This window comes from Marmota marmota, unplaced genomic scaffold (assembly GCF_001458135.2).
Source record: "Marmota marmota marmota unplaced genomic scaffold, marMar, whole genome shotgun sequence".
NCBI classification, from domain to species: Eukaryota; Metazoa; Chordata; class Mammalia; order Rodentia; family Sciuridae; genus Marmota; species Marmota marmota.
Genome location: NW_026000026.1, coordinates 17,628,304 through 17,640,905, shown reverse-complemented (window position 1 = coordinate 17,640,905; position 12,602 = coordinate 17,628,304). Strand labels below are relative to the sequence as shown.

The window sequence follows — 12,602 nt, the reverse complement described above, 5'->3', positions numbered from 1 at the left end:
TTCTTCTTTTAAAATTATAAATCAGACCATTTTACCTCCCACACAAAAGGCACAATAGCTTCCTGCTGCCCTTAGGATAAAATCCAACCCCTGCCATGGATGATCTAGGTCCTACTTTACTCTTTTGCACCTTCTCATCACCTCTCCCTCCTGATTATTATGTACCATCTTGGCCTTCTTTCAGTCCTTAAACCTTCTAAGCACATTTCTGCATTAGAATCCTTGCTTAAGCTGTTCCCTCTGCCTAGAAATGCTCCTTTCTTGCTGTCCCACCAAGCAGCCAAAGGACAATTTCCTACAAAGGAGCAGGTCATCATAAAGGTCCTCTTTCACCTGGTGCCCAGGGGTTCATTTCCCACCAACTCCTTCAGAATTCTGGTTTTCCAGTCTTCCAGGTAGGATATTTTCTGGCTCTCATCACCCGGGACTTTGATGTCCAAACACATAGGCCCTTGATCATTTTTTTACTGCCTGTTATATGGCCTTTGTCAAGACACTACCTCATCATTTTTCTTAAAAAAGGTAAATGGCATCTACCTCCACAACTGTTAGAAAGCTCACCTCGGAAGGGAGGTAAAGGCCATAGTTCTCACCCATATCTTCCCTAACCTGTGACCCCTCTTCCACCTCAGACATCACTTGCATTTACCAGTCCTAGGCTCTTCCCAATCCCTGGCCATCGAGGCATGAAGAGTGCCTTCTCCATTTCGCCCTGAAGCTGCACAGGTCCTGCTTCACTCTTCCTGGATTCTACTGCTCTTTGAGAATATACAAACACATCCAAATTCATCTCTCATCTAGTAACCATCTATCCTGTAGCCGTATTCACTAGCTCCCTTCCTAGGCCTGGTATATAAAAGCCTCCCACACAACCATCCATTCTCAATCTCTTACCCCATCCTGCTGCCCAGCATTGACACCCAGAGCAACCTTAGAAACCATGGTTTGAAGACAGCAGAGATCCATCAAACTAAGTCTTCTCTCTACCCCGGTTGATTGGATTATAAACAAGCATGGAAGTGTGCTATTTTAGGCCTCTTAGATTTCAGCAGGGTTTGTCTATTATAGTAGCTAGTGTTTCTCTATGCAATACAGGCTGAATTTAGACAGCAGGAGAGAAGGGGTAGGAAATGCTGGACACAGTGGCACATGCCTGTAATCCCAGTGACTCAGGAGGCTGAGGCAGAAGAATCACAAATTGGATGCCAGACTCAACAACTCAGTGAGACCCTCAGCTACTCAGTAAGAACCTGTCTTGAAATAAATAAATAAATAAATACATAAAGACTAGAGATGTAGCTCTGTGGTAAAGTCCCCCCAGGGTTCAATCCCCAGTACCAAAAATTTTAAATATATATATATATAGAGAGAGAGAGAGCGCTAGGATTAGACATGGCTTTATGACAATACCTGTGTTTATAGTTATATATTACTTATCCTCTTCAAAGAACATTAAAATGTTTTCTCATTTGACACTTCATCATCACTTACTGATGTTATTCTATAAATTATTTACAAAATGAAGAAACAGACTCAGAGATATAAGTTGCTACTAAATGGAGAAGCCAAAACTGGGCCACAGGACTCCCGACTCAGTCTGTGGTATTTTTGCTACAGCATCTTGTCTCTTAAAGCCACATTTTAGTGCTACATAAGAGAAACTCTTGCCTGAAGTGCAAAAATGCTGGAATGAAACAAGGGTAGGTAGTTTGGGCAGACTGATTTAAAAAAAAAAAAAAAAAACTATGGAGGTCTTTATAATCACCAGACTGTGTAATATAGCTTTCATCGGATAAATAATGGGGAACAAGAATCAACTCCCACTTCCTAGCTCCAGCTGTAATTGATACCTTTCCACTGTCTTCAAAGACCTTACTATACCACTCCCCCAGCTATCAGTTGGTGCCAAAAGTTCACTTCACAAAGAAAACAGAAGCTTTTTCGAGAGCAAAACTTCCAACCCCTTACCTTCTATAGACTCTGTGTCCCCAAGTAGCCTTATCTCTTCCCACACCATCAAATGGAAAAGGCATACCTCCTCTGGCAGTGCTACTGGCCGTCCCTTAAGCATGTCACCTCATCCAAGGCAGAGATACTGCTCAATCATTTACCTTGAATCTGCTACCTTCTTTTTTTTCTCAGTGCTAGGGATAAAACATGTTTTCCTTTATTCTGGATCTTTCTTTTCTTGGTCTCTAAATCTTCCTTTCCTTGGTCTCTCATCCTTTCCTCATACTTCTTGGCTAGGCTCATACTTCTTGGCTAGGCTCCTTCAAGAAGCAGCAGCAGGGGCTGGGGATGTGGCTCAAGCGGTAGCGCGCTCGCCTGGCATGCGTGCGGCCCGGGTTCGATCCTCAGCACCACATACAAACAAAGATGTTGTGTCCGCCGAGAACTAAAAAATAAATATTAAAAATTCTCTCTCTGTCTCTCTCCCTCTCTCACTCTCTCTTTAAAAAAAAAAAAAAGAAGAAGCAGCAGCAGTAAACACACATCTCCACTTCATCATCACAATTTTCTTCCATCCACTGTAATGTGGGACACTGAAACAGTCACCTCTAACAATACCTCCTGGGAGCTAAATTTCTGGATAATTTTGAACATTTATCTTATTTTTTATGGCACTTGACACTGCTGGTACCCCTCCTCCTAGAAATTTCCCTCTGCCTTGATTTCCATGTCCCCACTCTCCTGATCCTCCTCCTGTGTGTGTCTACGCCTTTTTGGTCTCCTTTTAAGGCTTCTTCCTTCACTTCCCCCCTAAATATTGATGTATCCTGAGGTTTTATTCTTATACTTCCTCTTACCTTATATATTCAGATCTCTCTGTTTGAAATCACACCTCAAACATAGCTTCAACTGGCAACTGCACACAGGTAACTCCTACACTGATACATCTCCTGTCCAAACCACTCATGTGAGCCCTCCATGTCCTGGCAATGTTTACCTGCTAGTGTTTAAACCCAGATTCCATAGGTATCTCAAACTCATCATGGTTAAAACCACAATGAGCACCATATCTATACCTATATGTATATATCTACATCTATATATATATATATATATATATATATATATATATATATATCCCTTATACAGTGATAATGAAAACACTGATTGAGTACTGTATCAGTCAGCATTCTCCAGAGAATCAAAACCAATATGAAACACACCAATATGTGTATGTGTGTGTTTGTGCTCATGTGTGTACAAATATATATAAACACACACACACACACACACACACATACATACACACCCAAAAAAGTTTATGTTAAGGAAATGACTCATGCAATTGTAGGAGCTGACAAATCTGAAATTTGTAGGGCAGGTCAGCAGCTATAAATTCAGGCAAGAATTGGTGTTACAGTCTTAGACTCATCCTCCACTTGAACAGACATCCCTGGAGACAAGGACTCACCCTCTGACCCAGCATCTTGCACAGACAAGCATGACACACCACAGAAGCTCAGTCAGTATTGACTTATGGCCACTGTGGCATAAAATGAGATGCTCTTAAATGAAATGGTATGACAGGATGGATGAGGCACTAAATCATGATAGGGAAAAATTAGGACTTGAACAAGGATTATGTTATAAATCAAGACACAGCCCTTGTCAGATTTACATGACCACAACACCTATAATTGACTGAAGACCATCCACACAGATAGAAGCACATCTGTTCCAATAATTTCTTTGAATGTCTCAACAACCCTGTGAAATTGACATGGCAAAGAAAAGGTCACATTTTACAAGTACACTGAAATTTTAAAAGAGTAAGGGTCTTGTCTTGGTTGCTAGAGAAAATACCTACAATGAAATATCTTAGTTCTTCAGTGATATATAGGTAAGAGGAATCATAAAAACAACAAAAGATCAAAACCAGAAAAGAACCTTGTAGTTCAAAACCTGCAAAAAGTATAAATATCACCTTCAATTTACAAAGAATACTTTTCCTTTCAGGACAATTATTGTCCACATTAATATTTGTACTATAATACTATGGCATGTGTTAGATTATCAGAATTACATCGATTTTTGTACTGTTTCTGTTTGTATACCATGTATCCAGAAGAATTGTTTTGTGAAATAAGAACAGTTATGTGTTAAATTTACATTTCTATAGTGATGACTAAGTATCCCTAGGCACCCAAAACTATCTGGTTTTCTTATTTAGTATTAATAAGCATTAGAATTAGTAAAATATTAATGGTATTTAGTCTAAATACTGTATGTGGAAACACTATGGCATTAACTACAGGGTAGCAGAAACTCTCCATTAGCTATTCCTGCAAAAAAAAGTAAGGTTGACTATCCTCAACTATATTTGCATATATAAGAACTTGACCTTTTCAAATTCTTTTGTATGCAGTCTCATCTAAGTATCATAAAAATGTTATAAATCAGGAAAAATACCTCTCATTTCAAGTGACAGGAAATAGAGGCAAATGCCTAAGTTCATATAATTGAAAAAAGGCAAAAGTAAGCAAAGACACCAAGGTTTTCTGTCCCCAGACCTATAGTCACTCAACAAAACTATGATGGCTCCCTAGCTACGGGTCAACAGACTGTGCCATTAGACCAGAGGAGGACAGTATCTGATTTGCTTTCTATTGAGGTTTAGTGTAACCCCTACAACACTAAAGCCCCTCCAAGAGAATTCATTCTAGTCCTTTGTATGGTAAAATGGGACATATAACATTAACAAATATCTTGGCTTTTCAAATTCTATTGACATTATCAGGAATAAATAAAAAGAAATGTCATCTTTTTTAAACCACATATGTTGATTTTCAAGGAGATCACAAATCTGGGCTAGGCCCCATTTCAGCACAAAAGACAACTTGTGGGTTTTCAGCTTCCTGGAAAATTGAAGAATTTAATCGAATGGGAGTGAAAACAGAGCCTTAACACAGGAAAGGAAAAACTGAATGCAAGGTCTTAGGCATAACAATGACCATTTGTAAGGATGGCCTCATGTTCTAGCCATTGTTAACTAATGTATCATGGCAAGAAATGGGCCTGCCAAGGGAGTGAGGACTCATCCAGAAGAACACACATCAGTGAGAGAGAATTCACTCTATGGCAGGAAGATGCACCTTTGAAGCAGCAGGCCAAGCTCGGGAACCAGGCATACATAGGCCCGGAGCAGGAAGAGCAACTCTGTGCATGGCTTCACAGGCTTTCTGTCAATTTCTCTGTGCTTTGCCATGCTAAGACAAGAGAGACAGGCAGCAGCTATGTCCTTTAGGTTACCATGGCCCCACGCAAAGAGCTCTTGTGCATATCACCAACCATCCCTGACAAAGGTGCTCAGGAATGAGATAGATGAGTATTCAATGGGACTGCCAACTTGGCAGACTATTCCTTTCTCACAAATGCCTCACTAACATCACTTGGAACTCTATCTTCCCTCAATTTCTAACCTCATATCCAGACTATATACATTCCATTATCATTCTGGTTTTCTGTTTACCACCAACATATCACTAGACAGTCACATGGTGCATACTGATGTTTTAATAAAAAATGGACCACACTATATGATGACAGTCCCATAAGATAACAATGGAACTGAAAATTCTTACCACCTAGTATTTTTACTGTATTTTTTCCTATGTTTAGATATTTTCCTGTTTTACAACTGCCTATAATATTCAGTACAGTAATATATGGGATAGGTTTGTGCCTGCAAGCAATAGGCTATGTCTGTGTTAGGTTGTACCATCTAGATTTGTGTAAGCACACTGTATCATGTTCATATAATGACAAAATCACCTAACAACTCATTTCTCAGAATGTATCCCTATTGTTAACCAATGAGTGATGAGTCATTACTTCTGGTATCAGATGGACCTGGGGAGCCAAGCTACTAAGAATGATGCATGAAGGCTTACTCCCACCAGTCTCACCTCCTTCAAACCCAGGCAGTTGGCTTCCAGATCCTATGTTCTTAATCACTACAGACATATTCCCCAAACTTACCTAATTATAAAAGAAGTACCAAATGAGTGTATGTGGAGGAGGGTGTTAAATATATATTCTCAGACTCCTCTCTTCAGAGATTCTAGTTCAGTGGGGCCCGAGATAGATCCTGGAATCTTTATTTTTAACACACCCTCAGATGACTTTCATCACAGTTTAGAAACAGTTCTACATGCCACCAGTATTGCCCACTTGAATTGGGATTCCTTCAGAAGCATAATGAAACTGGGTCAAGGTCAACTTATTCCAGACAGACCTGGCAACCATAAATCGTACAGGTCATGCTTTTCCATTTCCTTCAGGCAAAACCCTCAATCCTCTGAGAATCTTACAGTCTGGCTATAATACCTCTCTCCATTGCCAGGACCTCTGACCCCACCTAATTTGCCAAAGAACTGGCCCACCTTCTTTTTCTTTACCCCAAAACATCTTGCCATCCTTCTGATGGCTTCTCTGACCACAAGGATGACCCAAACAACACTCTAGTCACTAGGTTATCTGACTTCATCAATTTAGTGTTCTTCGCTGAGTTCATTTCATTTCAGTGGTTCAGGTCTGTGGTGAAATGTAGAAGTCAGCCATGCCCAGTAATTAACTGCTCCAATTCTGAAATCTTCCACTCACATATCCCTCTCTGACCATATCCTCCAATTACTCCATCACTCCAATACACCCATTCCTTGATTTCATCAACACCACTGGTCCTCTTCTCCTCCTTATTCAGCCTACACCCCATCTATCATGTTAATCACTCCTTGAAAAATACTCTGTTTTCCTGACCCACTGTCCTTCTGCCAGTCATCCCTAGCAAACCCCAACTCTGGTTCAATCCAAATATATGCCTTTTTTGCTCCTAAAACCAGATGTTCCAATCAGTCCATAGTCTCCCAATAGAGTCCTGAATATTGCCTGGATATCAGAGACACTGTCTTCCTCTTCCTGACATCAATGGTTCATCAAAATTTCTCATTTTTTCCTCTGACCTATTCCTACTTATTCTTAGCAGATAATCTCCCCTCCATTTCACAGGGATGACAAGCCACCAGACTGGCACATGCTCATAAGCCATCCCACCAGAAAATTCGACTGTGCCGGTATTCCATCACAAGGACTGCCAAGTCTGTCGTGTCTGAACCAGGACCCTGTTCACATGGTTATCTGACGTAAGCACCCTGGTGGTGAGCATTCCTGAAGTAAACAGTATGATGGTGGTATCTTTCTAGTGAAAAAAAAAATAAAATAGTATGTCTTTTTGTGTGTGTGTATAATTCTGCTCCTTAGAATGATCTTGAAAGATAAGATTTTTTTTCAATTTGCAATTGAAAAAAACAAACAAGTAATTTTTCCAAGGACTAGCAGCTAGAAAGTGGCAAAGAAAATTAAAACAGAGCCTGAAAGCAAACTAAACTAAGTGCTTTGACATAATGGCTATTAAGAAAAACTTTCCATAAGTTTTGCTCTTTAAAGCAAGCATTCTTATTTTTTCAAAGTCCCCATACATGCTTAAAAACAAACATGAGGACCCATTAATATCACAGCATATCTCACATTCATTCCTATATTTGTACCAGAAGGCAGTGATGAATAATAGGGATAGTCCAAAGATCAGGTCATATGCTTTAAAATCCTAACACCACTACATTCTTAGCTATATGCTTTAAAAATGTCCTAACTTAGGCTGGGGATGTTGTTCAGTAATAGAGAGCTTGCCTAGCACATGTGAGGCACTGGGTTCAAACCTCAGCACCACATAAAAATGAAATAAAGATATTGTGTCCACCAACAACTAAAAAATAAATATTTTTAAAAAGTCCTAACTACTCTAAATTCTACTTTCTCAACTCAGAAATAGAAATGGTAATGTAATTATCATCACCACCTTTTGAATTCTTCCAAAGGTTTAGACATAATGTGAGAGTACATTTAATAGTGGATCTGATATACAGTAAGTCTCAAAAAATGGTTAGCTGCTATAACAATTAATATTCAAAATGTTTGAGCACCTGTAAAAATACTGGATTCTAGGCAGAGCAGTGGGTGCCAGGGCTGTGCCATAACTAAAGTAAGGATGTCCCTGTTCTCATAAATTTTGTAGTCTGTTGGGAGAGTTAACCACTTAAGGAAAGCAACAAACATATAAATAAAATATGTGGAATTTTTATGAACTTATAAGCAGGAACTGCATGTGTACTAATGGATAATGAAGAGATAATCAGGGAAGGCCACTTTGAGGAGTAGACACTTTAGCCGAGTGGATGTTTGAAAAGGGTCTTTCTATGACAAGGGTGGGGAGAAGAATGCCAGGCAGAGGGTACACAAAAAAGGAAGAGAATTTGGCATATTCAACAAATTGACAGTACTCAACTTGACAAGCATGGTGACAGTAAGCAGGGGTTGGGAGAGGGAGAGGGTGTGGGGGCCTCAAGAGTAAGTGTGGATATGACTCTAAGGGAAGTAAGAAGCCACTAAGCAGGGAGGTGGCATGATCTTACTTTTTAGTAGGATTACTCTGGCTGCCATGAGAGAATGTGCTAGAAAGAAAGTAAGAATGAAGCTGGGAAACCAACTAGGAGGTGACAGCCTTCATCCAGCCAAAAGAAGAGGGTGGCTGATTTAGGAAGAAGAGGAATGAAGGATCTGTAATATTCTGGTGGCTAGGCTGACGGGCCATGTGGTGGACTCAACATGGGATGGAGAAAAAGGAAGAATGAAGGACAACTACATCAACAAATGATATAATGCTATATATACACACAATGGACTTTTATTCAGCCATAAAAAATTAAATTGTGTCATTTTCAGGAAAATGGATAAAACTTGAGAACATTATGTTAAGTGAAATAAGCCAAACTCAGAAAGTCAAGGGTCATATGTTTTCTCTCATATGTGGAAGCTAAAGAGAAAAAAGGAAGATAAAGGTAGAGTAGAAGGATCTCAAGAAAATTGAAGGGAGATCAGTGGAGTAGAGGAAAGGGACCAGTAAAGGGAGGAGAGAAGGGAAAGGGGAAATACTGGGAAATAATATTTGCCAGATCATATTGTTAAATTGTGTACATATACAAATATATAACAAAAAATCCCACTATCATGTACAACTATAATGTGCCAATTAAAAAAAAAAAAACATGGGAAAAAAGAAAAAAGAAGTAAGGACAACTTTCAGGTACCTGACCTGAACAATGAATGGAGAGAAATGATACTGAGACAGGGAAGGCTGGTGGGGAGACAGATATGAGTGGTCAAGAATGATGAATACAAATTTGAGAGAGAGGTTAAGAGATCAATACTGAACATGTGAAGATTGAGAAAACAGTGAGGCAGCAAGCAGAGACAACAAGAAGGCCTCATAGCTGAAAATACAAGTCTAGAACCAGAGAAAGGGCAGGAGGCAAAGCAGAGGGAGTCATCTGCATCCCGAGGGTATTAACATCCTGGGACTGGATAAGATCAGACAGAATATGAGAGAAGTGAAGGAACTGAAAAAAGAATAAGAAAGCAGGCTGATAATCTAAAACTGAACATGATTAAGCAACCCACACGAAACAGAGTTGCCCAAATACATGTTCAACAAATGCCTATGGAACAAAAATAAATTCCTAACACAATCCCTTTAGGCTTTTAAAAAGAATGAAAATTTCATTTAGTATTCTACCTCCCTCACCATTCTTGTATATTTAGAACATAAGGAAAAAAAAAAAAAAAGGTCTTGAAGGTCTCTGGACTAGGATCCTTAAAAACAAAACACCTTTTTTTTCCTCTCAAAAACTCACTAAAAGTAGTCCACCTGAAGTTCAAACCTCTAAAAAGCTCACATTATATCTTCTCTGTAAAAATTCTGCCTCAAGATAGTTTTCCCACCCTTATAATTATAAATTATAACTAAAAATTCAATTGTATGTTTTACTACAGATGTTGTTTCATCCTGAAAGATGAAATGTTACTTTCAAACTGTTAAAAGGCACATGAGATATAAAATGCTCAAAAGGTCAAGGATTTACTTTAAAAGTTAAATAAAAAAAAAAAAATAAGTGTACCTGCTAGCCAGCCAAAAACTGATAAGCAGGGAGATGAAAAGGATAGAACTGCCAAGAAAATAAGTAAATATAACAGCTATTCCCCAAATAAAAACACATTAAACCTATATCTCTGGGTATCTGCTGACACAAAAAGCCCACTCTGCTTTTGAGGCTTATACTATTACTTAGAACAACCAAGTTGAAATCACAGCTGTAAACATAACTGGGACACCTTATACTTTAGAAAGATTCCCAGTGTGACACAGGGGATAATGCATAAAAAAGAAGCCCAGTCACATTTGCCAAAAATGTTCCTTCCCTTAATTGTTTAAGTTGAATCAAGACTATAACTCTTTTTAATATAATAAACCTCACTTTGTAAAATAATTCTCAGATATGGAAAGCAGAAAAATGTTGGGACTTTTAAAGAGACTAATGATATAGCTATCTAGACCTGCAGCAAGGTCATGTGAATGGAAGGATAATGAACATTCATTCATTCAGCAAATAGTAAGTACCTACAAAAGGCCAGGTATAGGTCTGGGCCCTGAAAATAAAAATACATCAGTGAAAAAAAATCTCACTTTTCTGGGTTGATGAGGGAGAGAGAGAATAAACCAACAAATAAGTGACTGTAAATAAAGCACAGCAAGAGAGGACAGGGGGTGAGATATATTTTATAGAGCAGCAAAAGGCGTGACAAGATTACATTTGAGCAGAGACCTGAAGTAGTAAGGGAGTCAATCATGATAATATCCAGTGACCAAAGTTCTCAGCAAAAGGACTAGAAAATGCAAAGGCATTGAGACAGGAGTTGCTTGAAGTGTTAAAGGAACAGCAGAGACATCAGTCTGGCAAGGCTGGAAGTCAGAACCAAGAGGTAGCTTGGTAGGCAACAGAAAGGACTTCAGATTTTAAGATAAGAAGCTGTTAGAGGGCTCTAAGCAGAGAACTGGCACAACCTGACTTACTTTTTTAAAAGGGAACACAAGTTCCTACTCATAAAACCAAGACTCATAATCTATTTATAAGTGAAAGGGGGCAAAGCATACAATAAAAGTCTTATAGTCTGATAGCGTTTTTTGCAAGAAAAGAATATGTACACATGGGAACAAAACTAAAAACATAAATATTGTGGTTTTTGAGGTTACAGAGTTTTTCTTACATTTTCTTTTTTCAAGTTTTCTGTCTTAAATATGAATTACTTTGTAACTTTTAATGTTACCTTTAAAAAAAAAAACCTACTTCACCATGAGACTGTCCTAGTCTGAAATCTTACTTCAATGTATAAAAAACAAAACCAAAAACAACACAGAGAACATTTTTTCCCAAAACTACCACACTTCCCATGCAATGTTTGCCTGTCATGAACCACTGCACAAATCGAGTAGCTCAATGTATCAAGGTCACAAAACCAACTTAGTTAATATTTATCATTACATAGTAGCTCTGTCCCCTAAAACAACTTTGATATCATCTTTCCAAGACAGCAACAAAAAGACCCTTTTCATTCATTTTCTAAGTCACTTGCTTTGATACTATTTTGCTGCTTTTGGATTTTTCCACTGTATGTCTCTTAGAAACAAATTAAGCCCAAATAAGTTGTTCCAGCTAATGAAGTGCGCTTTTGGCTCTTTCTCCGTGGTTGAGAATTATTCGGCAAAATACCAATTGTTTTAGGACGCATTTTTCTCTTAGTTTTGAAATACTGCAATACTAAGTTACCACAAATAAAGAACCTCAAGATAACAACGTACAAGAACATGTATATAAATGGAAACCGCCGTAATCCATTTTTAAATTGAAAATGTGTGGATGCCTCATGAATAAACATTTACAAATATATACTAGCGTTCACAGGACATAAATAAAAACACCACCCCGCCCCTGCCCAGTCCATAACAGTTTTTTTGCAAGGCAGAAATGCAAACCATGCAACTCAAAATGACTCAAGCTTTCACTTCCACCTGAGCCCCACATCCCACCCACTCCTCAATCACTTCCAACAGGTTTCTCTGAATGAAATCCCAAACTTAACAAGCCGCAAACTCTGCTCACATACCACTCACGGCATCCGGGAACCTGGGATCCACGTGTAGTGTTTTACGTGGGGAAACAACAGCCCAGGGTTCAAGATTCTACTGTACCCCGAGTGGTTGGTGCCCCGGCTCAGCTGCCTTCCCTGGCGGAGCTGATGCTCTTTACACCAGAGGCATGGGCTGTCCAGCCCAGCAGCTGGCAGCGACCCACGGGAGTGGAAACAAGCGGCGCTCAGACATGCACTCTCACACCGCCAGGCGCGCCCCCGCGGACACCCCACTTACCCGCCACCAAACATTCTGCTCCTTTCGCAATTGTGTGGCCCTTGGGACCACAATGACTCCAGGGACCCCAGGGCGCCGGAGCCTGGAGCCGGGGGTGATGACAGATGGGCGAGGGCGGGGCTTCGGGGGGAAGGGGCGGAGCCTCCCAGCATGGGGGTGCTGGCGGCTGACAGAAAGACAGGGGGCAGCGGGCGGAGGGGGCTGACCTAGCCTGCGGGCCGGGCTGGGGCCAGGCCTGGCGGGAAAGAGCTCGCGCGGACACAGAGGCTGACAG

The 12,602-nt window shown here is 39.8% G+C and overlaps 1 protein-coding gene across 4 annotated transcripts in view; it reads right to left on the bottom strand.

Annotated features, from left to right (window-relative positions):
* The window catches only part of Zhx3 (zinc fingers and homeoboxes 3), a 131,688-nt gene that overhangs the window by 103,487 nt on the left and 15,599 nt on the right, over positions 1 to 12,602 (bottom strand). The window contains exon 1 of one of the 4 annotated variants that reach the window (XM_015480620.2): positions 12,329 to 12,587. The exons of 1 other annotated variant lie outside the window; for it this stretch is intronic. The gene's annotated coding sequence lies outside the window, so the exon portion shown is untranslated. Of the gene's footprint in view, positions 1 to 12,066; positions 12,306 to 12,328; positions 12,588 to 12,602 lie in introns of those variants that run through there. 2 more of the 4 variants (XM_015480627.2, XM_048810935.1) reach the window with 2 other exon arrangements.